We start from the raw sequence: 25,454 nt of genomic DNA on the forward strand, positions 1-25,454 counted from the left end.
CAAATTGAATGTACAATTATGTAAGCTTGCCTTGCAATGCAGCTGAAGTAACATAGCTAGCTAACTATTTACTTCCTTACTGTGTAGTGGAGGATGAAACAACTGTATGCCTATGGATGTGTAGCTAGCTACAGTATGTAGCCGATCTGTGTATGGACCCTAAAACGTTTGGTATGAATGTTAGTTCAGAACCTATGAACCTCAGCTATCATAGTTGTTGTATCAACTTCAAGTCTGAATGGCATTGATTATGCCTATGGATTGAGTAGAATATAATAACTTTGTGCCAAGGATGCAAGTCCTATATACATGTACTGTATTTATTACCACGCATGAGATCCCCACATTGTAGCCTGTACATTGAATATATTCACTGATCATGTACACTTCCTCTGCAAAAACATTTTTGGTTCAGGTATGAATCTGAGATGTTCTTTTTCAGTCATATCCAATACCAGGTGTATCAAACTCCATTCTTTGAATGATGCTGTGTCTGCATTACAATTACACACTTCAGTGTTTACCACTCCTGCTCCCGGGACATCAATGATTACACATTGCAACTATGCAATAGACTAGAAACATGATTGAAGTAAAGGCTGATTTGTAAATCATATATGCAGAAAAAAACGATGCATATCTAACTAACTTCATCTGCATTAATCTGAGGACACAGAATAGTACTTCAATGAGATACTTAATTTCAATGAGTGGAGAATGTGAAACGCTTTATTGAAAGAAGTTCATTATCCAGGTGTTATAAATACATAATACATGCATTATAATTATGATAATTGTAATATTATAAATACATGTTCAATGCACATATGGTGTACATTATAAAACAAGGAAGAAAGACGAGTTGGGAGTGAGGTATAAAAGACAGAGGGAAAGATGTAAGAACAGAGGCAGACAGCATATCATTCATGAATTACAGTGCTACCCTACTATTCTCTCAGTTCATCACAATTACAGTGTCTCTAGCGGTGTCTCCTAACCAGCCTTGGGTCCCCAGTTGGCCTGAAGGTCATCTTAATAACCTGTTAGAGCTCTAGGGGCGCTATTTCATTTTTGGATAAAAAACGTTCCCGTTTTAAGCGCGATATTTTGTCACGAAAAGATGCTCGACTATGCATATTCTTGACAGTTTTGGAAAGAAAACACTCTGAAGTTTCAGAATCTGCAAAGATTTTGTCTGTAAGTGCCCCAGAACTCATTCTACAGGCGAAACCAAGATGATGCATCACCCAGGAATTAGCAGAATTTCTGAAGCTCTGTTTTCCATTCTCTCCTTATATGGCTGTGATTGCGCAACGAATGAGCCTACACTTTCTGTCGTTCGCCCAAGGTCTTAGCAGCATTGTGACGTATTTGTAGGCATATCATTGGAAGATTGACCATAAGAGACTACATTTTCCAAGTGTCCGCCTGGTGTCCTGCGTCGAATTCGGTGCGCAATTGCCAGCTGCTTCTACTTTACCATTTGATTCAGGGGAGAAAGCATGTGTCCAAGAACGATGTATCAATGAAGAGATATGTGAAAAACACCTTGATGATTGATTCTAAACAACGTTTGCCATGTTTTCAGTCGATATTATGGAGTTAATTTTGAAAAAAGTTCGCGTTTTGAGGACTGAATTTTCGGATTTTTTTTGGTAGCCAAATGTGATGTATAAAACGGAGCTATTTCTAATACACAAGGAATCTTTTTGGAAAAACTGAGCATCTGCTATCTAACTGAGAGTATCCTCATTGAAAACATCAGAAGTTCTTCAAAGGTAAATGATTTTATTTGAAGGCTTTTATGTTTTTGTTAATGTTGCGTGCTGGATGCTAACGCTAATGCTAACGCTAAATGCTAACGCGAAATGCTAACGCTAGCTAGCTACTTTTACACAAATGATTGTTTTCCTATGGTTGAGAAGCATATTTTGAAAATCTGAGATGACAGTGTTGTTTACAAAAGGCTAAGCTTGAGAGATGGCATATTTATTTCATTTCATTTGCGATTTTCATAAATAGTTAACGTTGTGTTATGCTAATGAGCTTGCTGATAGATTTACACAATCCTGGATACAGGGGTTTTTTCATAGCTAAACGTGACGCAGAAAACGGAGCGATTTGTCCTAAACAAATAATCTTTCAGGAAAAACTGAACATTTGCTATCTGAGAGTCTCCTCATTGAAAACATCTGAAGTTCTTCAAAGGTAAATGATTTTATTTGAATGCTTTTCTGTTTTTTTGTGTAAATGTTGCCAGCTGAATGCTAATGCTAAATGCTACGTTAGCCATCAATACTGTTACACAAATGCTTGTTTTGCAATGGTTGAGAAGCATATTTTGAAAATCTGAGATGACAGTGTTGTTAACAAAAGGCTAAGCTTGAGAGCTAGCATATTTATTTCATTTCATTTGCGATTTTCATGAATAGTTAACGTTGCGTTATGGTAATGAGCTTGAGTCTGTATTCACGATCCCGGATCCGGGATGGGGAGATCAGAAAGGTTAAGAATGGGTGAGATGGCAATGATGGGACTGGCTTCCTCTCTCACGTCAAAACATACCTGCAAACGAGAGACAGGTGGATAGAGAGAGCACGATTAAGCCTTATTTTTTAAATTCTAACAGGTCAGTCATCATAATCATCAGGAGGTGAAATGCAAAACTGATCTTGGATCATTAACTCTGGGACTACTACATCTCTATCTGTATTTGTGTGTAGTGCTAAGGTGCAGTGCTAAGACAAAAACAATAATGTGCACAGGTGTTTGGAGCATTCCGATATGCCACAGCTGGTGAGGTGTCAGGTTCGCCTTTGTACTTAAAGGGTGATTATTCCAACTCTCTGAAATGCTGCAGATCTGCCCGCAGACGAGGTAGGAACACATATCCCACACAGAGGTGGATAGAAAATCGACAGGTCAAGGTATCCTTCTTCCTCCAAACTGTACTACAAGACAGGCAGAGAGGAAGAGAGAAAAATAGCAGAACAGTTTAATTACCTCTGGTTGTGGACACTTGCCAGCAATAAAGCTTCCAAGGCCTGTTCCTCGGACAGTGAACATCTGGCAATATCTACATTTTCGACCCCTTGATCAGCTCGCACTCTGAAAGTAAAATAGCTTTTTTTTTAATATGAAGTCAATAACTGAGATATGACCATTCAATCTAAAGTAGCAGATGTCATTTTCAGGATACATCGATACAGCACAGAAAGCTTAACACCAGACTGGTATTGTGGTTGTTCATTAGGTGATTGGAAATATGCAATATGTATACAAAATAATATACCTAATAATACCTGTTGTATCTTGAAAAAAAGCAGTTGAATTAAACGTGACATTTTTACCTATTAACCTGCTTCATTATTTCTTTATTATCAGTTGATGAAGAACAACTCCAATTTCATACATCATTGAACATTTGTCTACGAATAAAAAAAGTTAAAATAACTTCTTAGATTTGATGGAGACATTATACATCTTAGTTCCTTACCAATTTAAGATTTGTATCAATGTGGATGAGAGACGGGAGCAGGAACAGAGTATTTTTCGTTGCAACGAAGCTGGATCATTCTGGCAATGATACCTTCACCATCTACACGCTGCAAAGACTCTTCGCCTGTCACAATGTTCGCAATAGTGATCGGATCAAGGCGTAGAGTTCCACATACTTTTAATTAATAAAGTGAAACTTAAGCAAATACAAAACAATAAGGAAGAAACGAATCGTGACGACAATGCAGTGCTAACAGGCAACTAAACATAAACAATATCCCATCACCCACAGGTGGAAAAAAATCTACTTAAGTATGATCCCCAATTAGAGACAACGATAACCAACTGCCTCTAATTGGGAATTATACAAATCACCAACATAGAAAATATAAACTAGAACAACCCCCCAGTCACACCCTGACCTACTCTACCATAGAAAATAAAAGCTTTCTATGGTCAGGACGTGACATCACCATTGTACACTATGGCCCATTGCTCTGAAACTTCCTTTGACCATTCTAAAGCCCGCATGGGGCATTCTTTCCTTATGGCGCTGACTTTCTGGTCTACCTCTTCATCTGACATATCAGAATAGCATTCCCTGACAGACATATTGTGTTCTTTCATACTTCTTTAACAAAAGCTAACTGTTACACTGTCATGAAATGTCATGAAATATGATTATATATTGACTATGAAACAAATAGGACATGGCCTGCTTATGAGTTGCCATTAAAGAAAGTTAGATTAATTAAACTGAAAATGGCGAGTACAGGCGTTCGTAGCTAAAATCATTTGGTTAGCTTGAGAATAATAATTGCATGATTTATTATTCTATGGTATGTATGTATGTAATATAGTACAATGTTATGAACCGACACTGAATCGAAGGAGCTATGTAAAAGTTGGACGGAAGAATGCCATCATCACACAGTCCTTCTTCGTAGGTGTCCGCCATGACTTCCTTTGTGTCGGAAAGAACAGTATTGGTTGTAGCCAAACTGACACTCAAAAATTGCCAAAATGGAGGGTGGTTGATAGCAAAATTAAATTGTTATTTTTGTTTTCAAATAGATTTTTTTGTTCTCCAAGTATTTTTGGGGAATACAATGCATAATAAATGCTCTATTACAAAATATTTGACTGCAACATTTTTTTCTTCGTTTTTGCTTTCAGAACATTTTTTTTTGATTGAAAATAAAAAAGTTTTGCACTCAACAAGACATCCATTTGTTGCAAATTGGGGAGGGGGGCAATAGCTGAACAATAGACTATTCAACCTTTACTAAAGAATAGTCTAATAGCCGAGCTAGGTGTGAAAAAAAACGTCCTATCACAGACCAGATTTGCCCTAACGACCAAGGGGGAGTTAGAGCACTGATTATACTGTGTGTCTAACTGACAATGAATGGGCAATATAAACCAAATAATTAACTGATATTAGTTAACTGATATTTGTGCACAACTTCAAATGAAACAAGCATTGAGCAGGTTTTGAATCCTCAACCTTCTTGCCTGAAGTCCAGCGCACTATCGACTGTGCACCAAAAGCATGGTCGAGCCGCAGAGTTGATAGAGCGCGTCCTCGCGGTAGCTTGCCACTCAATGTAATAAAGTCATGACTTTTCAAATAAGTTACCTGTCACGTTATGTTGGCTGACAATTAGTTCACAACGCTGTCCTTATGAACCATGTAGCATATCATTACAGCAGTATGTACCGGTATGTTAACTATCTACCTAACTTTAGTAGTTATACATCAAACTTGACATCTAATTACCCAAAGTTTATTGACTTGATTATTCCCATCATAAATGGTATAGTCGTTGAGCGTTCTCAATGGACATTTGGGTGCTTTCGTATATTCGCTCTGGCTATCTACTCCGAGTGCAGAATAATGAATTTACGGGCGCTCAACACCCGTTAAATATGGCCAGTGTCAGTAAACGTTGGCAAAATAGCTTAATTAAATTGTTTCTAGCAACACAGTTACAGTCAACAGTGCTCTGGTTAACTCGAAAACTGCCTAACCAGCTCTGCTAGGGCGAGTAAAATGGTCAGAGTGGTCTCATTTGTGTCTGGACGTAGCTAGCAAGCTAGCCAAAACACTCAAATCAACCCTACAAAGTGAGAGCAAAATGGTCTGAATTTACAAACTGACAATCTGACAACGCTCTGAATTTATGAGCGTCATGTTGTACAGCACCATATTTTCTGTTCCATCCTAACAGAAACCCAGAGGGTTTTTCATTTTCCATGGAATAGAAACACCATAATATTAATCTAATGAATTAATCAAGTACCAGTCAAAAGTTAGGACGCACATACTCATTCCAGGATTTTTCTATATTTTTACTATTTACTACTAGTGAATAATAGTGAAGACATCACAACTATGAAATAACACATATGGAATCAGTTAAGAACTAATTCTTATTTACAAGGACAGCCTACTAATTCATCACCGTCGTGGAATTGAACACCGGTCTCTCGCGTGCCCTCCCCGTCTCTGGTAATGCCAATATGGAAGACTATCAAATTCTTCTCAAAGATGCCCTCTGGTGGTCAACTAGCACTAACTTGCAGAAACAGAAAAAGTGCCTGACAATTAAACGACGAGCCACAGAACGTTGCGGCAGCACTCAAGGTGTGCCGCAGTATGACACAACTTTTAAAGGAGGAACCACTGTATGTAGCACGCGTCTGTCTTTTGGAGCTGGCCAGTATGTCTAAGTAATTGTGTCAAATGCAGCTTTTTAAAAATGTGTAAAATGTAAAACTGCATAAACCTAATGTCAAGTTAAAGTGTACTGTCAGCTAGCTAACGTTACCTGGCTGGCTTGCTAGCTGATGTTATATGTATGCTCTCCACTTTCTGGAGGACTGAGTTTTGAAATCAGTGAAATTCGAGTATGATAGCTAAGGAGATGGAGAAAACACCAGTCTGGATTACATTGTCAAACTAAGGCAACCATGCATGGCATCAAACACGTCCAACCATGATGTATACTGGTAAAATAGTTTAGCTAGCTACATTTTCAGATATTACACGTTTCTAATTTTGACAGAAAGTGGTGTCATTTCAAGTGTACTGTTAGTTAACTAATGTTAGCTTACTGGTTCGCTAGCTAACGTTGGGTATGATCTTATTCATTGTATCTCAGACACATTTGCTTGACTAGTTATAGCCATAGGTCCTGGTTGGTTAATGTCTATAAGATAGAGTGGTATAAGATATCTGATCCATTTTTGGAGCACATGTTGACAAGATTTTGGGGAATCACTGGAGGGGAATATTGACCAACTGAGAATCTCAGTGTACAGCTCAATAAAACAATAGGCGTTTTGTTACATTTAAGTCTTTTGTGATGTATTTAAAGTCATTTTGAGACGCAAACTCAAAAATGTACAAATCTAAACTATATCTGACGTGATACTGGTGTAAAGAGACAGAGAAACAGATCGGTGAGACAGACAAAGGGAGACAGAGATATCATTGAATGTAAATTCAATTTTCTTTTAAAACCTTTTATTTTCTTTTAAAACTTTAGTACAGAAAAGTTTACTATGCAATATTGAACTATAACACAGTTTTTTACTAAACCTTTACATGAATCACACATATTATTATCACACAATACTTCACTTTAATACCCAATACATTTTTATATAATTATTTTTTATTGTAGGACAGACTATTTTTGAAATGTATTTTTCTTAGAAAAGAAGGCCTTGGAGTCAGACTCTCTCTGCTTGTAACCTGACACTCGGCCTCTCACACGCACACACACACACACACACACACACCCCCTTGGAGGAAGAGATATTTCATTCATTGAAGGTAAGTACAATTTTCTTTCAAGCCCATCATTTTCTTCTAAAACTTTAGTACATACAGTGGGGAGAACAAGTATTTGACACATTGCCGATTTTGCAGGTTTTCCTACTTACAAAGCATGTAGAGGTCTGTATATATATTTTTTTTATCATAGGTACACTTCAACTGTGAGAGACGGAGTCTAAAACAAAAATCCAGAAAATCACATTGTGTGATTTTTAAGTAATTAATTTGCATTTTATTGCATAAGTATTTGATCACCTACCAACCAGTAAGAATTCCGGCTCTCACAGACCTGTTAGTTTTTCTTTAAGAAGCCCTCCTGTTCTCCACTCATTAACTGCACCTGTTTTAACTCGTTACTTGTATAAAAGACACCTGTCCACACACTCAATCAAACAAACTCCAACCTCTCCACAATGGCCAAGACCAGAGAGCTGTGTAAGGACATCAGGGATAAAATTGTAGACCTGCACAAGGCTGGGATGGGCTACAGGACAATAGGCAAGCAGCTTGTTGAGAAGGCAACAACTGTTGGTGCAATTATTAGAAAATGGAAGAAGTTCAAGATGATGGTCAATCACCCTCGGTCTGGGGCTCCATGCAAGATCTCACCTCGTGGGGCATCAATGATCATGAGGAAGGTGATGGATCAGCCCAGAACTACACGGCAGGACCTGGTCAATGACCTGAAGAGAGCTGGGACCACAGTCTCAAAGAAAATCATTAGTAATACACTATGCCGTCATGGATTAAAATCCTGCAGCGCACGCAAGGTCCCCCTGCTCAAGCCAGCCCATGTCCAGGCCCATCTGAAGTTTGCCAATGACCATCTGGATGATCCAGAGGAGGAATGGGAGAAGATCATGTGGTCTGATGAGACAAAAATAGAGCTTTTTGGTCTAAACTCCACTCACCGTATTTGGAGGAAGAAGAAGGATGAGTACAACCCCAAGAACACCATCCCAACCGTGAAGCATGGAGGTGGAAACATCCTTCTTTGGGGATGCTTTTCTGCAAAGGGGACAGGACGACTGCACCGTATTGAGGGGAGGATGGATGGGGCCATGTATCACGAGATCTTGGCCAACAACCTCCTTCCCTCAGTAAGAGCATTGAAGATGGGTCGTGGCTGGGTCTTCCAGCATGACAACGACCCGAAACACAGAGCCAGGGCAACTAAGGAGTGGCTCCGTAAGAAACATCTCAAGGTCCTGGAGTGGCCTAGCCAGTCTCCAGACCTGAACCCAATAGAAAATCTTTGGAGGGAGCTGAAGTCCGTATTGCCCAGCGACAGCCCCAAAACCTGACGGATCTGGAGAAGGTCTGTATGGAGGAGTGGGCCAAAATCCCTGCTGCAGTGTGTGCAAACCTGGTCAAGAACTACAGAAAACGTATGATCTCTGTAATTGCAAACAAAGGTTTCTGTACCAAATATTAAGTTCTGCTTTTCTGATGTATCAAATACTTATGTCATGCAATAAAATGCAAATTAATTACTTCATACAATACTTAATCATACAATGTGATTTTCTGGATTTTTGTTTTAGATTCCGTCTCTCACAGTTGAAGTGTACCTATGATAAAAATTACAGACCTCTACATGCTTTGTAAGTAGGAAAACCTGCAAAATCGGCAGTGTATCAAATACTTGTTCTCCCCACTGTAAATGCACTGTAAATGCATACATGTTAGTATTATTAAAAAGTTCACTATAGAGTATTAAATATGAAACTATGACACCAATGTTTATTACTGAGTCACTTTACATCTACCAACATTTACATATTACCTCAATTACCTCGACTCAGCTGTGCCCCCGCACATTGACTCTGTACCGATATCCCCTGTATATAGCCTCGCTACTGTTATTTTACTTTACTGCTTTTTCTTCTTTTTACCTTTTTTACTTATATATATTTTTTTACTTAACATTTATTTTTCTTAAAACTGCATTGTTGGTTAAGGGTTTGTAAGTAAGCATTTCACTGTAAGGTGAACCTGTTGTATTCAGCACGTGACAAATACAGTTTGATTTGATTTGACTAAACCTTTAAATAAATCATATATTATTATCACACAATACTACACATTACTACACTACATATTTAAATGTATTATTATTTTTTGTAGGAAAGACTGTCTATTATTATTTTCTTAGAGATAAAGAAGAATTTGCATTTTCCTCCTTTTCAGGTTCCTATTGTAACCCGACACTCCCATCTGTCTCCAAATCCCTGTCTTCAAGTTATGAGGGCCTCAGACATTGTCTCTTCCACACTGGCTCTCTATGGCCTTCCAGGTTTCTTATGTTTTCTTTTCGATGATAGATCAACCTTCTTGCCATTAAGCCCAAGTTTTGTCTTGAGGACAGAAGGGACCATCTTCGTAAATGTTCACTATGGTGGAAAAACTGTTGCACTTGTTTCATCATATCAAGCACCTTAAACCAATCTCGCCACTTGAAGCTAAAGACAGGCACAAAATAGTTGACCTCTGTGCAGGTGTTTGAAAATACATACGAACTAACAGATTTGGTGGCATTTGCACTATTGAATTCAGAACAACCTAAAATTGTCACTTTGGAGTCTGGACTATATGCTACTGAAGATATTCGTATCACTTTTAAATCATCTCTCCTGCAGACTTGTTCCAGGGATGTTCCACTCAGGGCCTGTTAGATCTGACACAGAGCAAGTCTTATCTTAAGCCATTCCCTAATGCGAAACACATGAGAAAAACTCCCGGGTTTTGGCTGAAAAGGAGTGATGAGGCAGCTGTGTGTGAAAATCTTCGTCCGGTTGGAATGATTCAACGGTTCACTCATATGTCTTTCACTCATATCAATCTCACCATTAAAACAATCAGGTGCTTCACAAAGAATGGCATCGATGGTTTTGTCATTGTTGCCCAGACATGAAGGACACAATACACCTAGAATTGGTCTAGGATACATGTATTCTGTAGTTTCCGTGATTTATCTGTCTTAAGGTTTCTTGTCACTCATAGTGTTCACAGGACAAGTCCAACACTTACTTACACTCAGGCAGACCTACTCAGATATGACTTTTTCCTTCTACAAGGGGTCACAAGCTCATTACACAGCAGCTCCATAAGTTCACTACAAAAATTCACAACTGTTTCAAATATTTCAAACAGTTCAAACTCAGGGCTCCCCATTCACTACAAAAATTCCCAACTGTATGGCGCAGTGGTCTAAGGCACTGTTAGCTGTGCCACTAGAGATTCTGGGTTCGAGTTCAGGCTCTGTCGCAGCCGGCCTTGACCAGAAGACCCATGGGGCGGTGCAAAATTGGCCTAGCGTCGTCCGGGTTAGGGGAGTGTTTGGCCGGCAGGGATGTCCTTGTTCCATCGTGCACTAGTGACGGGCCGGGCACAGTGCACGCTGACACGGTCACCAGGTGTACGGTGTTTCCTCAGACACATTGGTGTGGCCGGGTTAAGTGGGCAGTGCGGCTTGGCTTGGTTGGGTTGTGTTTTGGAGGACGCATGGATCTTGACCTTCGCCTCTCCCGAGTCCGTACGGGAGTTGCAGCTATGAGACAAGACTGGATACCATGAAATTGGGGAGAAAAAGGGGTCAATAAAAATACAAACTGATTCAAACACATTTTCTTTAAGTTCAACATGGTCACTACACAACACATTAATTACCAGGCCATTACTTTTTATTTCAAACGTGCTTTACTTCAAAGAAACAGCTGCACTATCATGTTACATAAGCACACACTAAATATTGTGAGAACATTCAGACAGGATATCAATAACAAGTCAAACACAGGACACAGGAAAAACTCATCTATCACTTTTTGACAGCAACTGTCTACTTTATTCTCTCTTCCAACTGTTCTGACTTAGTGTTGCACATGTATCCTATACATATTTCAGAGAAATATCATTATTGAATATTGTACCAGCTTTCATTGTCTGTTACGTGCCCCCATTGTAAGAACGTTCATTGTCTGTTTATGTGTCCCCATTAATTTAACCTACTGTTTGGACTTGGTGGTGTACATGTAGCCTATAGCCTGTTTTAGAGAAATGTCATCATTGAATATTGTAAGAGCTTTCATTGTCTGCTTATGTGCCTGTATTATTTATCCTACGGTTCTGACTTGGTGTACAGGGAGAATGCTGTAACAACCCATGTTCTGAATTAAGTCGCTGTCCATTTCAAAAGTGCTGAACGAATAGGTGGCATATATGCTACATCCGACTCAGCTCGTTCATGTCTTAATCGCAATTACAGCTTGCCTCTTAACCGCTTATCGTCATATATGCCATAGTTTGTACATCTGAGTTGTTAAATTGCTTATATACAGTGCCTTCGGAAAGTATTCAGACCTATTGACTTTTTCCATATTTTGTTAGGTTACAGCCTTATTCAAAAATGTATTAAATAGTTTTCCCCCCCTCATCAATCTACACACAATACCCCATAATGACAAAAATAAAAACTGAAATATTGCATTTACATAAGTATTCAGAGTCTTTACTCAGTACTTTGTTGAAGCATATTTGGCATTGATTACAGCCTCGAGTCCTCTTGGGAATGATGCTACAAGCTTGGCACACCAGTATTTGTGGAGTTTCTCCCATTCTTCTCTGCAGATCCTCTCAAGCTCTGTCAGGTTGGAGGGGTTCTGCCTGCGCCACTCAAAGACATTCAAAGACTTGTCCCAAAGCCACTCCTGCGTTGTCTTGGCTGTGTGCTTAAGGTCATTGTCTTTTTTGGAAGGATGAACCTTCGCCACCAGTCTGAGATTCTTGAGAGCCCTGGAGCTGGTTTTAATCAAGGATTTCTCTGTACTTTGCTCCATTCATCTTTGTCTCAATTAAATTAAATCAAATGGTATTTGTCACATGCGCCGAATACAACAGGTGTAGTTGTAGACCTCACAGTGAAATGCTTACTTACAGGCCCTTAACCAACAATGCAGTTTTAAGAAAAATCAGTGAGGTAAAAAATTGTTCAGTAAAAAATGTAAATAACAAATAATTAAAGGGCAGCAGTAAAATAACGTAGCGAGGCTATATACAGGGGGTACCGGTGTCACACCCTGATCTGTTTCACCTGTCTTTGTGATTGTCTCCACCCACCTCTAGGTGTCGCCCATCTTACCCACAATCCCCTGTGTATTTATACCTGTGTTCTCTGTTTGTCTGTTGCCAGTTCGTCTTGTTTGTCAGGTCAACCAGCGTTTTTTGTCTCAGCTACTGCTTTTCCCAGTTTCTCTTTTTCTCACCCTCCTGGTTCTGACCCTTGCTTGTCCTGACTCTGAGTCTGCCTGTCTGACCACTCTGCCTGACGCTGAGCCTGCCTGCCAACCTGTACCTTTGCCCCACCTCTGGACGTGCTTCTACACCTGCATTGCTTGCTGTTTGGGGTTTTAGGCTGGGTTTCTGTACAGCACTTTGAGATATCAGTTGATGTAAGAAGGGCTATATAAATACATTTGATTTGATTATTGACCCCTGTCTGCCTTGAACTGTCTATTGCCTGCCCCTGTTGGATTATTAAACCATTGTTAATTGAACGTTGTCTGCATCTGGGTCTTACCTACAGTTGAAGTCGGAAGTTCACATACACCTTAGCCAAATACATTAAACTCAGTTTTTCACAATTCCTGACATTTCAGGCAAGTAAAAATTCCCTCTTAGCTCAATTAGGATCACCACTTTATTTTAAGAATGTGAAATGTCAGAATAATAGTAGAGAGAATTATTTATTTCAGCTTTTATTTCTTTCATCACATTCCCAGTGGGTCAGAAGTTCACATACACTCAATTAGTATTTGGTAGCATTACCTTTACATTGTTTAACTTGGGTTAAACGTTTCGTGTAGCCTTCCACAAGCTTCCCACAATAAGTTGGGTGAATTTTGGCCCATTTTCCTGACAGAGCTGATGTAACTGAGTCAGGTTTGTAGGCCTCCTTGCTCACACATGCTTTTTCAGTTCTGCCCACAAATTTTCTACAGGATTGAGGTCAGGGCTTTGTGATGGACACTCCAATACCTTGACTTTGTTTTCCTTAAGCCATTTTGCCACAACTTTGGAAGTATGCTTGGGGTCGTTGTTCATTTGGAAAACCCATTTTCAATCAAGCAACCAAGCTTCAACTTCCTGACTGATGTCTTGAGATGTTGCTTCAATATAGCCACATTTTTCTACCTCATGATGCCATCTATTTTGTGACTCCATTCAGACTCTATTCTCTGTTCTCCAGTCCCTCCTGCAGCAAAGCACCCCCACAACATGATGCTGCCACCCCGTGCTTCCTCCCCCTTTTTCCTCTAAACATTATGATGGTCATTATGGCCAAACAGTTCTATTTTTGGTTCATCAGACCAGAGGACATTTCTCCAAAACATATGATCTTTGTCCCCATATGCAGTTGCAAGCCGTAGTCTGGCATTTTTATGGCAGTTTTGGAGCAGTGGCTTCTTCCTTGCTGAGTGGCCTTTCAGGTGATGTCGATATAGGACTCGTTTTACTGTGTATATAGATACTTTTGTACCTGTTTCCTCCAGCATCTTCACAAGGTCCTTTGCTGTTGTTCTGGGATTGATTTGCACTTTTCGCACCAAAGTACGTTCATCTCTAGGAGACAGAACGCATCTCCTTCCTGAGCGGTATGATGGCTGCGTGGTCCCATGGTGTTTATACTTGCGTACTATTGTTTGTACAGATGAACGTGGTACCTTCAGGCATTTGGAAATTGCTCCCAAGGATGAACCAGGTCTACAAACTTTTTTTCTGAGGTCTTGGCTGATTTCTTTTGATTTTCCCATGATGTCATCCAAAGATGCACTGAGTTTGAAGGTTGGCCTTGAAATACATCCACAGGTACATCTCCAATTTACTCAAATAATGTCAATTAGCCTATCAGAAGCTTCTAAACCCATGACATAATTTTCTGGAATTTTTCAAGCTGTTTAAAGGCACAGTCAACTTAGTGTATGTAAACTTCTGGCCCACTGGAATTGTGATACAGTGAATTATAAGTAAAATAATCTGTCTGTAACAATTGTTGGAAAAATTACTTGTATCATGCGCAAAGTAGGTGTCCTAACCTAACAAAACTATAGTTTGCTATAGTTTGCTATACAAGAAATTTGTGGAGTTGTTGAAAAACAAGTTTTAATGACTCCATCCTAAGTTTATGTAAACTTCATACTTCAACTGTACATACCTGATAACTAGTACAGAGTCAATGTGCGGGGGCACAGGTTAGTTGAGGTAATTGAGGTAATATGTACACTACCGGTCAAAAGTCTTAGAACAGCTACTCATTCAAGTTTTTTTTCTTTATTTTCACTATTTTCTAACATTGTAGAATAATAGTGAAGACATCAAAACTTTGAAATAACACATGTGGAATCATGTAGTAACCATTCCTCAAATAGCCACCCTTTGCCTTGATGACAGCTTTGCACGTTCTTGGCATTCTCTCAACCAGCTTCATCTGGAATGCTTTTCCAACAGTCTTGTAGGAGTTTCCACATATGCTTAGCACTTGTTGGCTGCTTTTCCTTCACTCTGTGGTCCGACTCTTCCCAAACCATCTCAATTGGGTTGAGGTCGGCGGATTGTGGGGCCAAGTCATCTGATGCAGCACTCCATCACTCTTCTTCTTGGTAAAATAACCCTTACACAGCCTGGAGATGTGTTGGGTCATTGTTCTGTTGGAAAACAAATGATAGTGGGACTAAGCCCAAACCAGATGGGATGGCGTATCACTGCAGAATGTTGTGGTAGCCATGCAGGTTAAGTGCGTCTTGAATTTGAAATAAATCAGTGTCACCAGCAAAACACCCCCACACCATAACACCTCCTCCTCCATGCTTCACGGTGGAAAATACACATGCAGAGATCATCCGTTCACCCACACCGCTTCTCACAAAGACACTGCGGTTGTAACTAAAAATCTCCAATTTGGACTCAAGACCAAAGGACAAATTTCCACCGGTTGAATTGCTTGTGTTTCAGGGCCCAAACAAGTCTCTTCTTATTATTGGTGTCCTTCAGTAGTGGTTTCTTTGCAGAAATTTGACCTTCAAGGCCTGATTCACACAATTTCTTCTGAACGGTTGATGTGTCTGTTACTTGAGATGTAAGATGTGTCTGTTACTTGAACTTTCTGAAGCATTTATTTGGGCTGCAATTTCTAAGACTGGCAACTCTAATGAACTTATCCTCTGCAGCAGAGGTAACTCTGGGTCTTCCATTCCTGTGGCGGTCCTCATGAGAGACAGTTTCATCCTAGCGCTTGATGGTTTTTGCGACTGAAATGTTCCATATTGACTGACCTTCATGACTTAAAGTAATAATGGACTGTAATTTCTCTTTGCTTATTTGAGCTGTTCTTGCCATAATAAGGACTTGGTCTTTTACCAAATAGGGCTATCTTCTGTATACCCCCCCTACCTTGTCACAACACAGCTGATTGGCTCAAACGCATTAGGAAAGAAAGAAATTCCACAAATGAACCTTTTACCTGTTAATTGAAATGCATTCCATTCCATTTCATGTAGCTTATTGAGAGAATGCCAAGAGTGTGCAAAGCTGTCATCAAGGCAAAGGGTGGCTATTTAAAGAATCTCAAATATAAAAATACATTTTGGTTTGTCTAACAGTTTTTTGCTTACTACATGATTGCATATGTGTTATTTCATAGTTTTGATGTCTTCACTATTGTTCGACAATGTAGAAAATAGTAAAAATAAAGAAAAACCCTTGAATGAGTAGGTTTTCTAAAACTTTCGGCCTGTAGTGTACATGTAAGTCCAGTTAAAGTGACTATGCTTAGATAATAAACAGAGAGTACCAGCAATGTAAAAGGGGGGATGCAAATAGTCTGGGTAGCCATTTAATTCGCTGTTCAGGAGTCTTATGGCTTGGGGGTAGAAGCTATTAAGAAGCCTTTTGGATCTAGACTTGGCTCTCCGGTATCGCTTGCCGTGCAGTAGCAGAGAGAACAGTGTATAACTTGGGTGGCTGGAGTCTTTGACAATTTTTAGGGCCTTCCTCTTACACCACCTTGTATAGAGGTCGTGGATGGTAGGAAGCTTGGCCCCAGTGATGTGCCGTTCGCACTAACCTCTGTAGTGCCTTGCGGTCAGAGGCTGAGCAGTTGCCTTACCAGGCAGTGATGCAACCAGTTAGGTTGCTCTCAATGGTGCGGCTACAGAGGATCTGAGGACCCATGCCAAATCTTTTCAGTGTCCTGAGGGGGAATTGTCATGCCATCTTCACGACTGTCTTAGTGTGTTTGGACCATGTTAGTTTGTTGGTGATGTGTACACCAAGGAACTTAAACTCTCAACCTGCTCCACTACAGCCCCGTCAAAGAGAATGGGGGTGTGCTCGGCCCTCCTTTTCCTGTAGTCTGCAATCATCTCCTTTGTTTTGTTCACGTTGAGGGAGAGGTTGTTATATTCTTGAGGGCCGGGGGCAGTATTCGGAAATTCTGATGACGCATAACGCAACGTTAACTATTCATGAAAATCGCAAATGAAATGAAATAAATATGCTAGCTCTCAAGCTTAGCCTTTTGTTAACAACACTGTCATCTCAGATTTTCAAAATATGCTTTTCAACCATAGCAAAACAAGCATTTGTGTAAGAGTTTTAATACCTAGCGTAGCATTTAGCGTAGCATTCAGCGTGCAACATTTTCACAAAAACAAGAAAAGCATTCAAATAAAATAATTTACCTTTGAAGAACTTCGGATGTTTTCAATGAGGAGACTCTCAGTTAGATAGCAAATGTTCAGTTTTTCCAAAAATATTATTTGTGTAGGACAAATCGCTCCGTTTTGTTCGTCACGTTTGGCTACGAAAAAAACCTGTATCCAGGAGTGTAATTATCCCCGCAAGCTCATTAGCATAACGCAACGTTAACTATTCATGAAAATCGCAAATGAAATGAAATAAATATATTAGCTCTCAAGCTTAGCCTTTTGTTAACAACATTGTCATCTCAGATTTTCAAAATATGCTTTTGAACCATAGCTAAACAAACATTTGTGTAAGGGTATTGATAGCTAGCATACCCTTAAGTCTGGCATTCAGCATGCAACATTTTCACAAAAACAAGAAAAGCATTCAAATAAAATAATTTACCTTTGAAGAACTTCACATGTTTTCAATAGGGAGAATCTCAGTTAGATAGCAAATGTTCCGTTTTTCCAAAAATATTATTTGTGTGGGAGAAATCGGTCCGTTTTGTTCTTCACGTTTGGCTGAGAAAAAACCCCAAAAATTCAGTCATAACAACGCAAACTTTTTTCCAAATTAACTCCATAATATCGACAGAAACATGGCAAACGTTGTTTAGAAATAATCCTCAAGGTGTTTTTCACATATCTATTCGATGATAAGTCACTCCTGGCAGTTTGGTTTCTCCTCTCTTCAAAATGGAAAAATGCGCGCACCTGGAGATTGCGCAATAGTTTTGACGGAGGACACCCAGCGGACACCTGGTAAATGTAGTCTCTTATGGTCAATTTTCCAATGATGTGCCTACAAATACGTCACAATGCTGCAAACACCTTGGGGAAACGACAGAAAGTGTAGGCTCTCTCCTTGCGCATTCACAGCCATATAAGGAGACATTGGTACACAGCGCCTCAAAAATCTGTCTCACTTCCTGTATGAAATTTCATCTTGGTTTCGCCTGTAGCATTAGTTCTGTGGCACTCACAGACAATATCTTTGCAGTTTTGGAAACGTCAGAGTGTTTTCTTTCCAAATCTGTCAATTATATGCATAGTCGAGCATCTTTTCGTGACAAAATATCTTGTTTAAAACGGGAACGTTTTTCATCCAAAAATGAAATACTGCCCCCAGACTTTCATGAGGTTAACAAGAAGTTAGGCTTTTAAATTATGTAGGACACTTGTATTTTCATGAATGTTTAATATTACGATTTTGTATTTTGATTTTGGCGCACCCCGATTTCACCGGATGTTGTCGAATTTGATCCCGTTAATGGGATTTCCACACTAAGAGGTTAACCTGGCACCACACGGCCACGTCTAAGACCTCCCCCCTACATGCCGTCTCATTGTTGTCGGTTGAGGATCAGCGTGGCAGATGTTGTTACCTACCCTTACCCCCTGAGGGCGGTCCGACAGGAAGTCCAGGATCCAGTTACTGAGGGAGGTGTTTAGTCCCAGGATCATTAGCTTAGTGATGAGCTTTGAGGGCACTATGGTGTTGAATGCTGAGCTGTAGTCAATGAATAGCATTCTCACATAGGTGTTCCTTTTGTCCAGGTGGGAAAGGGTAGTGTGGAGTGCAATAGAAATTGCGTCATATATGGATCTGTTGGGGTGGTATGCAAATTACCGGGTCTAGGGTTTCTGGGATAATGGGGTTGATGTGTGCCATGACCAGCCTTTCAAAGTACTTCATGGATACAGCCGTGAGTGCTACGGGTCGGTAGTCATTTAGGCAAGGTTACGTTGTTGTTCTTGGCAAAGACACTATGGTGGGCTGCTTGAAACATGTTGGCATTACAGACTCAGTCAGGGACAGGTTGAAAATGTCAGTGAAGACACTTGCCATTTGGTCAGCGCATGCTTGGAGTACACATGCTGCTAATCCGTGTGGCCCTGCGGCCTTGTGAAGGTTAACCTGTTTAAAAGTCTTACTCACATTGGCTGCGGAGAGCGTGATCACACAGTCATCTGGAACAGCTGATGCTCTCATGCACTCTTCAGTGTTGCTAGTCTTGAAGCGAGTATAGAATTAATTTAGCTCCTCTTCTTTATATCCCTCAAAATATGTTTCTAATTAATTCTCAGATACCCTAAAATGTAATTAAACTATAATATTTCATACGGAAAGAAGTATGTTCAATAGGAAAACAATATTAGCAGTGTATGTCTTCTTCGTCACACGTGCACACACTGATTTCCAAGTCTGAGTCCCTGTATCAAAACTCATTATTCTTCCTTGTTTGGGAAGAAACAAGCCTGAAACATTTAACAACGACTACTGACACCCAGTGGAAGCCATAGGAATTGCATACTGGGAGCTAGATAAAAAAAAAATCCTATACGTTCCATTGGAAGAGTATTGGCTCTTAACAAATAATAATTTCCGGTTGGTTTTTCTTTGGATTTTCTCCTACCATATCTATTGTGTTATATTCTCCTACATGATTTATAACATCTCTACAAACTTCAGAGTGTTTCCTTTCCAATGGTACCAATTATATGCATATCCTGGCTTCAGGGCCTGAGCAGCAGGCAGTTTACTTTGGACACGTCAGTCAGGTGGATATTGAGAAAAATAGACCCTAGCCTGAAGAAGAATCCATCTTCAGTTGTTCTGAGCTGCCCTTCATAATGTCATTGAATCCCTATGATAGACTCAATTTCCTGATGCTGGTTTAACATGTTTGGATGTAGCTTATTGATGTCCTGTACACGTGCTCCTGGATAACACAGCATTTTTACTCCAGGGACTGACATTTCTCACAATTGAACTGCCCAATACAAAGGCCAGAGAAGGGAATTGAGAAATCTGCCTATTCACACCCCTCACACAATTCGTTGAGCCTTTCACGGGCCCACAAGAAGCAGGATAGCGTACGACCACTGCTCCCGGCAATAGGTCCAGACCTCCCACAGCAGGCAGTGCTCCGTCAGATCCAGTGAGAGGGAAAGGAGCCGAACTCGATGACGAAGCTGCTGCTGGTGAAGCTATTCCTTATGTCAGTCTGCTCCAAACTTTTCTCAGTCACTCCCGTCTTCTTAGCAGCATGCCGCTGCCTTCGGTTTCCACTTCTTTTGGCATTCTTCTTGCTGTTCTCTGTTCTCTACTTCACTACAGGAGGCCACACAGGAAGACTTGGAGACTATTCCTTCCATCCAGCCAGAGATAATCAATGAGAAAAATGTCTTCACAATAATTGCCCAGAGGCCAATGGTCATAAACCCAGAGACCATTAAGGACATTGTCTAGGGGGTCCTGGGACATTTAACATTTGACGAGTCCCCCTCTACGGAGAGGACTGACAGCCCCCTCCAGCGCCCTATGACCCTGTTCACTGACATCAGGAAAGACCTGCAATGTGAGGTGGGTATTGCAGTCACATTTGGTTAGGTATGAGCAATGTTTTCAGCAACGAGGATGTCATGAACGACATTGTAGACACTGCCACCAACAGACTGTCGCTACGCGTGGAGTCGAACAGCATGGCTCAAGGCATGGCATCCCTGATTATGTTGGCTGCAGGAGCATGAAGGGCCCGACTACCGCATGCAGGGCCCCCGGGCATCGACCTCCATCTGAAATTCTGGGGCTCAACCTAAAACCGATTTTTGTTTTGGGAAAACATAATTTTGGGTGGTGAAACAGCTAACTACTTGCATTTCAACACAATTTGTGAAGAAAACATGTGTGGTTTTACAATGCTATTTTACACATTTTGTCATGAGGCTAATAGAAATGTTGCCGTCTTAAAGCTAATTTCCTGTATTTCTACACTTTTTGCCATTGGTCAGAGAGGATGACTGTGCTGTTTTATAGCTCTTCTCATGCTATTGTTTACATTTTGCCATGAGGCTGAAAGAAAATGTTGCAGTTTTAAAGCTAATTTCCTGCTATTTTACACATTTTGCCACGAGGCTGCAAGAAACACAACCCAAAAGAATCGGGGCCCCAGGGCATGTGCCCTGCATGTCCATTAGGTAATCCTGTCCTGGGAGTATGTTTGGCCATGCTAGCATGAAGAGCTTTGGAAGTGGAAGCTCTTGCACTGTGGGAAGAGATGTAGACCCCACTAAGAGGCTCCTGGAACAAGGGTTTAGAGTGGACATAATGGGGTGAACGCGGACTCCCGGCCGCAAACCTAAATCTATGTTGGAGGATCTGGGTGGGCAGCTCTGGTTCTGGATGCCGACCCCCTTCTTTACACTGAGTCCGCTCTTGTAGCACTGACCCGTGGATCATCGCCGGAGGCTTTGGACTGTGGATCCTCGCCGTAGGCCCCGGGCTGGGTACCCTCGCTGCGTGGATCATTCCAGGATGTTGTGGAGACCCCAGGCTGGGGACCGTCGTTGGAGGCTCCGGACTGTGGCCCGTCGTTGGAGGCTCCGGACTGTGGCCCGTCGTTGGAGGTTCCGGACTGTGGCCCGTCGTTGGAGGTTCCGGTCGCCGGACGCTCTGGACTGGGTATTGTCGCCGGACACTCTGGACTGCCGAGGCTCACTGTAGGCCTGGTGCGTGGTGCCGGCACTAGTGGTACCGGGCTGGGGACACGCACCTCAGGGCGAGTGCGAGGAGCAGGAACAGGGCGTACTGGACCCTGGAGGCGCACAGGAGGCCGAATGCGTGGTGCCGGCACTGGTGGTACCGAGCTGGTGACACACATCTCAGAGCGAGTGCGGGGAGGAGGAACAGGACATACTGGACTCTGGAGGCGCACTAGAAGCCTGGTGCGTAGTGTCGGCACTGGTGGTACACACCTCAGGGCGAGTGCGGGGAGCAGGCACAGGACGTACTGGACTGTGGAGGCGCACTGGAGGTCTGGAGTGTAGAGCTGACACAACCAGGATATCGTGCAGGATATCTCGGTCCAAAGAGGTGCAGACCAGGAGCGCTGAGCCGGCACCCTCCTTCCTGGCTGGATGCCCCTTCTAGCCCGGCCAATGCGAGGAGCTGGAATACTGGCTGTACAGTCGACTCAAATAAAACTGTGAAGGACCTCGGCGTTACTCTGGACCCTGATCTCTCTTTTGAAGAACATATCAAGACCATTTCAAGGACAGCTTTTTTCCATCTACGTAACATTGCAAAAATCAGAAACTTTCTGTCCAAAAATGATGCAGAAAAATTAATCCATGCTTTTGTCACTTCTAGGTTAGACTACTGCAATGCTCTACTTTCCGGCTACCCGGATAAAGCACTAAATAAACTTCAGTTAGTGCTAAATACGGCTGCTAGAATCCTGACTAGAACCAAACATTTTGATCATATTACTCCAGTGCTAGCCTCTCTACACTGGCTTCCTGTCAAAGCAAGGGCTGATTTCAAGGTTTTACTGCTAACCTACAAAGCATTACATGGGCTTGCTCCTACCTATCTCTCTGATTTGGTCCTGCCGTACATACAGTGCCTTGCGAAAGTATTCGGCCCCCTTGAACTTTGCGACCTTTTGCCACATTTCAGGCTTCAAACATAAAGATATAAAACTATTTTTTTGTGAAGAATCAACAACAAGTGGGACACAATCATGAAGTGGAACGACATTTATTGAATATTTCAAACTTTTTTAACAAATCAAAAAATTATTCAGCCCCCTTAAGTTAATACTTTGTAGCGCCACCTTTTGCTGCGATTACAGCTGTAAGTCGCTTGGGGTATGTCTCTATCAGTTTTGCACATCGAGAGACTGAATTTTTTTCCCCCATTCCTCCTTGCAAAACAGCTCGAGCTCAGTGAGGTTGGATGGAGAGCATTTGTGAACAGCAGTTTTCAGTTCTTTCCACAGATTCTCGATTGGATTCAGGTCTGGACATTGACTTGGCCATTCTAACACCTGGATATGTTTATTTTTGAACCATTCCATTGTAGATTTTACTTTATGTTTTGGATCATTGTCTTGTTGGAAGACAAATCTCCGTCCCAGTCTCAGGTCTTTTGCATTCTTCCAGAATGGTCCTGTATTTGGCTCCATCCATCTTCCCATCAATTTTAACCATCTTCCATGTCCCTGCTGAAGAAAAGCAGGCCCAAACCATGATGCTGCCACCACCATGTTTGACAGTGGGGATGGTGTGTTCAGCTGTGTTGCTTTTACGCCAAACATAACGTTTTGCATTGTTGCCAAAAAGTTCAATTTTGGTTTCATCTGACCAGAGCACCTTCTTCCACATGTTTGGTGTGTCTCCCAGGTGGCTTGTGGCAAACTTTAAACGACACTTTTTATGGATATCTTTAAGAAATGGCTTTCTTCTTGCCACTCTTCCATAAAGGCCAGATTTGTGCAATATACGACTGACTGATTGTTGTCCTATGGACAGAGTCTCCCACCTCAGCTGTAGATCTCTGCAGTTCATCCAGAATGATCATGGGCCTCTTGGCTGCATCTCTGATCAGTCTTCTCCTTGTATGAGCTGAAAGTTTAGAGGGACGGCCAGGTCTTGGTAGATTTGCAGTGGTCTGATACTCCTTCCATTTCAATATTATCGCTTGCACAGTGCTCCTTGGGATGTTTAAAGCTTGGGAAATCTTTTTGTATCCAAATCCGGCTTTAAACTTCTTCACAACAGTATCTCGGACCTGCCTGGTGTGTTCCTTGTTCTTCATGATGCTCTCTGCGCTTTTAACGGACCTCTGAGACTATCACAGTGCAGGTGCATTTATACGGAGACTTGATTACACACAGGTGGATTGTATTTATCATCATTAGTCATTTAGGTCAACATTGGATCATTCAGAGATCCTCACTGAACTTCTGGAGAGAGTTTGCTGCACTGAAAGTAAAGGGGCTGAATAATTTTGCACGCCCAATTTTTCAGTTTTTGATTTGTTAAAAAAGTTTGAAATATCCAATAAATGTCGTTCCACTTCATGATTGTGTCCCACTTGTTGTTGATTCTTCACAAAAAAATACAGTTTTATATCTTTATGTTTGAAGCCTGAAATGTGGCAAAAGGTCGCAAAGTTCAAGGGGGCCGAATACTTTCGCAAGGCACTGTACCTACACGTACGCTATGGTCACAAGACGCAGGCCTCCTAATTGTCCCTAGAATTTCTAAGCAAACAGCTGGAGGCAGGGCTTTCTCCTATAGAGCTCCATTTTTATGGAACGGTCTTCCTACCCATGTCAGAGACGCAAACTCTGTCTCAACCTTTAAGTCTTTACTGAAGACTCATCTCTTCAGTGGGTCATATGATTGAGTGTAGTCTGGCCCAGGAGTGGGAAGGTGAACGGAAAGGCTCTGGAGCAACGAACCGCCCTTGCTGTCTCTGCCTGGCCGGTTCCCCTCTTTCCACTGGGATTCTCTGCCTCTAACCCTATTACAGGGGCTGAGTAACTGGCTTACTGGGGCTCTCTCATGCCGTCCCTGGAAGGGGTGCGTCACCTGAGTGGGTTGATTCACTGATGTGGTCATCCTGTCTGGGTTGGCCCCCCCCCCCCCCCCCCCCCCCTTGGGTTGTGCCGTGGCGGAGGTCTTTGTGGGCCATACTTAGCCTTGTCTCAGGATGGTAAGTTGGTGGTTGAAGATATCCCTCTAGTGGTGTGGGGGCTGTGCTTTGGCAAAGTGGGTGGGGTTATTATCCTTCCTGTTTGGCCCTGTCCGGGGGTGTCCTCGGATGGGGCCACAGTGTCTCCTGACCCCTCCTGTCTCAGCCTCCAGTATTTATGCTGCAGTAGTTTATGTGTCGGGGGGGCTAGGGTCAGTTTGTTATATCTGGAGTACTTCTCCTGTCCTATTCGGTGTCCTGTGTGAATCTAAGTGTGCATTCTCTAATTCTCTCCTTCTCTCTTTCTTTCTCTCTCTCGGAGGACCTGAGCCCTAGGACCATGCCCCAGGACTACCTGACATGATGACTCCTTGCTGTCCCCAGTCCACCTGGCCGTGCTGCCGCTCCAGTTTCAACTGACCGGAGCCCTAGGACCATGCCCCAGGACTACCTGACATGATGACTCCTTGCTGTCCCCAGTCCACCTGACCGTGCTGCTGCTCCAGTTTCAACTGTTCTGCCTTATTATTATTCAACCATGCTGGTCATTTATGAACATTTGAACATCTTGGCCATGTTCTGTTATAATCTCCACCCGGCACAGCCAGAAGAGGACTGGCCACCCCACATAGCCTGGTTCCTCTCTAGGTTTCTTCCTAGGTTTTGGCCTTTCTAGGGAGTTTTTCCTAGCCACCGTGCTTCTACACCTGCATTGCTTGCTGTTTGGGGTTTTAGGCTGCGTTTCTGTACAGCACTTTGAGATATCAGCTGATGTACGAAGGGCTATATAAATACATTTGATTTGATTTGATTGCTTGCTGTTTGGTGTTTTAGGCTGGGTTTCTGTACAGCACTTTGAGATATCAGCTGATGTACGAAGGGCTATATA

General features: G+C 41.8%; 2 long non-coding RNA genes across 2 annotated transcripts in view; one reads left to right on the forward strand and one right to left on the reverse strand.

Moving 5' to 3' along the window:
• Nucleotides 1-1,639: 1,639 nt before the first annotated feature.
• LOC149982893 (uncharacterized) lies at nucleotides 1,640-25,016 on the forward strand. The gene is made up of 3 exons (XR_016496722.1): nucleotides 1,640-1,778; nucleotides 2,147-2,208; nucleotides 24,888-25,016. It is a non-coding gene; the product is annotated as an uncharacterized LOC149982893 (long non-coding RNA).
• LOC149982894 (uncharacterized) overlaps nucleotides 17,571-25,454 on the reverse strand; it is a 136,497-nt gene continuing 128,613 nt past the window's right edge. The window contains exon 3 of the long non-coding RNA XR_016496721.1: nucleotides 17,571-17,604. This is a non-coding gene — a long non-coding RNA (uncharacterized LOC149982894). The remainder of the gene's footprint in view (nucleotides 17,605-25,454) is intronic.

This window comes from Oncorhynchus mykiss, chromosome 6 (assembly GCF_057628025.1).
Source record: "Oncorhynchus mykiss isolate SJ-2025 chromosome 6, ASM5762802v1, whole genome shotgun sequence".
NCBI classification, from domain to species: domain Eukaryota; kingdom Metazoa; phylum Chordata; class Actinopteri; order Salmoniformes; family Salmonidae; genus Oncorhynchus; species Oncorhynchus mykiss.